Source organism: Oryzias latipes, chromosome 13 (assembly GCF_002234675.1).
Source record: "Oryzias latipes chromosome 13, ASM223467v1".
Classification (NCBI taxonomy): Eukaryota; Metazoa; Chordata; class Actinopteri; order Beloniformes; family Adrianichthyidae; genus Oryzias; species Oryzias latipes.
This window is the reverse complement of record NC_019871.2, coordinates 21,481,708-21,485,801: the sequence shown is the minus strand read 5'-3', so window position 1 is coordinate 21,485,801 and position 4,094 is coordinate 21,481,708. Positions and strand designations below refer to the sequence as shown.

General features: G+C 40.1%; 1 long non-coding RNA gene across 1 annotated transcript; it reads left to right on the top strand.

The window, feature by feature from the left end:
- The first annotated feature begins 303 nt into the window (after nucleotides 1-303).
- LOC110016240 lies at nucleotides 304-3,367 on the top strand. Its single transcript, XR_002291554.2, has 3 exons — nucleotides 304-1,391; nucleotides 1,968-2,115; nucleotides 2,281-3,367. It is a non-coding gene; the product is annotated as an uncharacterized LOC110016240 (long non-coding RNA).
- Nucleotides 3,368-4,094: the final 727 nt, after the last annotated feature.

The window sequence follows — 4,094 nt, the reverse complement described above, 5'->3', positions numbered from 1 at the left end:
GTGCACACTCGGTAGGCACATGTAAATAGTTTGCTCTCACCTACTGAGCTAAAGAAAAATGTGTTGGGCCTTCAATCTCTTTCAGATTTTTGGGTCTTTTTTCTCTTTTGCAGGTTCTACTTTTTGATTCATTTTTCACAGAAAAAGAGAGAAGTTTCCAAGTAGTAAGATAAAAATGAGATTAAACAGCTTAATAACAATTTTATTAAGTTGTATTTCTACCCCTGTGTTAACAATATAATATTTGTTTTTACAGATACATTTATGCAATAAGGATATTTGATGACAAAAAAAGTTGTAGTAGTTTACTGTGTTAAAATGTTACTACCGTTTTAAAGTCGGTTTCACATAAAGTAGACTTTCAACAAAACTTTCACTAAAAAAAAGAAACTGGGAAAAGATCAGCATCGTGTTACAATGAGTATTTGTATGTGGATTTATTCCATTGAAGTTATAGAATTTATTTACTATCTGTACTCTTGTTAATGCTTTAATTACCATAATGGAAAAAATCCAGCCCTGCTGGTTTTTTCTTTCTTTCAATCCCTTTCCAGTTTCTTTGAAGACACAGCAAAAGATAACAGCGAATATTTAGGTGACTGTGGCAACTAATCAATCTAATAACTCACCACACAATAGTTTATCAGTTGAGTTGATTTGCTTGTGTGTTAGACAGTTAATGACAAGAAATCCCTGCTATTTACATGAGTCTGTCATGATTTCACTGTGCAGCCAGACTTCCAGCAGTTTTTTGACACTCAGGACTTGTCATCCTCCCTCCATTCCTCATCAGCCTCATTACTCCCACCTGATCTGAGCTGTTTCATTTCCTCTGCTCCATTTAACGTCTCTGTCAGTTTGTTATATATATAGTCATGTCATTTTCTACCTCTTGGTGCTAACTACATTTCTGTCTTTGGATTTTATTTTACCGTACTCAGACAGAGTATCTTGTTAGAATTTTTGCTCCTCACCCCTTTTTTGGTGCTTCTGGCTTCCCATCCATCAGTTACGCTCAGGGCATTCATCTGTGTCCTCATGTTGCTCACTCTCAACCCTTTCAAGTTGCCAGTGCGTATGAAGTCTTCTGCATGTCACTGATGCCCCTGCTGTCTCTCAAAATATGGTCAACGATCTGCAAAGAGACATAACAAATAGGGTAATTTTTGTGGATCTTAACAATATTCTTTTTTTTTTCACGTTACGCAGCAGAGGATGTCCAGCACATGAGGACAGTTTTACACTGTTTACATCAAAACTGACTGTCAAGGCGGAAAAAGGTAAATATTATGTCAACTCTTGTCTCTTATCTTGACTTTAATAGACAAGTCCAGATGGACCCCTGCAAGGTGCAAGCAGCTCCATCATGACCCACCCATAGGGAACCATGAGTGAGTAATTTCTTTTTTTTTTTTGGCTTTGCTAACTTCTGCAGACAGTTTATCAAATGAGACAATCAAATAGCTGCACCACTCTGACCTTCAAAAAACACATCTTTTGTGGACTCCTGAGACAGATAAGGCATTCAACAAACTCAAGACCATGTTCACCTATGTTCCTGTCCCCCTTTGTTTGAAATGATAAGCATCCCCTGGCACACTCATATATAAGTTGTTTAGGATAGAAAGTTGGCACCATGTTAACCCAAGGATGTGTCTCAGAAAACTGCACAGGAATGCCCGTCATTGTCACTCACCACTCATCTCCTGTGAGTTGCACATACTTATGACGTACAGATTACGCTTTCATACGGTGCCCTTACACCACACTCTGGCACTTAGTAAGGTGAGAGTCCTGGCTCCTCACCCACTGATACGCATGTGATACTCAAATGCCTGTTGGATGCCCTTAAATATTGTAAAGGGGTTACAATGATCTGTCACTTGCTGCACACCCTTTATGTGCATAAATATTTTCTCTCTATGGGCCTACTGAGCGGTCTACGATCTTGATATTTCTCCATACAGGTTTGCCCATTTTTTGCCTGCAGAAAGCCTGCAGACTGTGAGGACCTCGACTGTCTCAACTATGGATTCATCCTTCTTTAGCTACCATCCGGACAGACCAGGAAAATTAAGTACAACAAAGCCTGCCTCCATTCCTCCTGAAGCCCAGGTAGGTTGCTGCTACCAGGTTGTTTGGACCAGAGTTTTAGTTAGTGCCATGCCTCCAGCCTCTATTGCCATCTGGGACAAAGGAACCTGAAGAGAGTTATCCCAAGTTTTAGTCATCCACCTTACGCTTCACAACAGCATCAGCCCATTGGATTTTTCCTTCCAGATTCCTGAAGCACCATCTTGTCCTCTCTTGTATTTGTTATCTACATTCATCTTCCTGCTGGATCTCAGCATCCCTATTCTGTAATCATGGACCAAGTCCTGGATACACAAGAAGGAAACAGATGCAAAATATCAGCTGTTCTGTCTTGTCATTTACAATTTAACCTCCATTGTCTACCTAAGAGTTTCTTCTGCGTGCAGTAAATCCCAAATCCAGCATTTGCTCCTGGATAGAAGGTTTCTCCTCATTTTTTTATTCCAGTGTTTTATTAAAATCCTGCATCTTTCCGTGCTGAGGGGCAGTTGCTCTGCTTGCTTGCATGTCAACATCTACACCTCTGTTCAATACATCTATTTTACGTCTCTGAAGGTTGTCCATTTCTCTCAACAATGTCAGCATTTAGGATTAATGTCATGTATTTCTTCTGTAAACTTTTTTGGGGGCATGTATAATAAACGCTCACAACAGAGAGGCTTCACTTTTAATGTACCCATTTTTCATCCTCTGTTCGTTTTTCCCCATCTCATATTATCTTCCTCTCCTTTTCTTCTCTCTGGGCCCTTCCCCATCCAGTGTGTTTTGTTCACTCCCTGGAGTTTGTTTTAGGTAACCGTCATTGCCTCACAGCACTTATCCCACACCACAAACCACAAGTAATAGTTGATTTAAGATGTTATCTGGCTGAACTTAGACTGGTGTGTTACGGCAGCAAGACTGCCGGCTGCAAGTATGTTTTTCTCTGATGTGGAAGCGTGTGTATTTATGTGTCAACAGCCGCAGAACTGAATTCCCAAATTAGTCTGTGGTTCGTCTGAGCTTCGGAAAATAGCTTTGTGCAGCAGCCGAAAGATGTGGTGGAATTGTGAAGATTATGTCTCTGTGTGCTTGTGCACATACCGGCCTGTTATATTAACCTAATCCACAATCTTATAAAGTTGGACACGGAGAAACACTGAGGGGAGCAGTGAGCTCATATGGTGCTGTAGGGCAATTTTCCTGTATCAAATACACATCCAAGTACTCACACATAAATTTAATGCTCCACCTGAGCTTCATATTTTTTTATCTTAAATGTAAAGCGACTTTATTTTTAGCAGCTCTAACAAAGAATTAATAAAAAAAAGTTTTTGAAATTTCTAAATGAGGCTGTTTACACTTTTTAAAACATGTAATTAGTTTTGTTCATTTTGTAAGTGTTTTCAAAGTCAAGTCAATTTGCACTTTCAATGTTAATTCATTGTACAGACCAGTGGCGGCTACTGGTCTGTCAGAGAGGGGAAGCTCATTTTCGTCCTACATCATAAAATTGCCTATTTATTTAAAATTAAACAATAAAGCTATTTCGCCAAGCAAATATCAAAGAAATAGGTTGCAGAAGTTTTTATTTCGACTGAACTTGAGAAATCCAAGATGGGACTGAGCGCGAATAGCTTCAGTGATTCCTTATAGTACAGAACCGCTGTCAGTCAAAAGGAGATGCAGTCTTTCGACAGACCCTCCAATCATCACGTAGAAGCTCGGAGTCCGGGCCAGCCCACTCCCCATTCACCCCCAGAGACGCTGAGGGTCCGTGTGCGGGACATAATCCCAGCATTTATCGAATGACCGTCTAGTTTAGAAACGCTGAAAAAAAACGTTCAAAGCAGCCCCATTGAAGTCAATGGACGCTGGGCTTCAATCGGGAAATGCACTTAGACGCTGCGGGCATGTGTGAGAAGGAAATCGAGTCAGCTGACCTGCTATATGTAACTGATTCTTAACGAACTCGTCTTTGAGATGAACGTTTTTTAAAGCATTTTTAGTTAATAAAATGT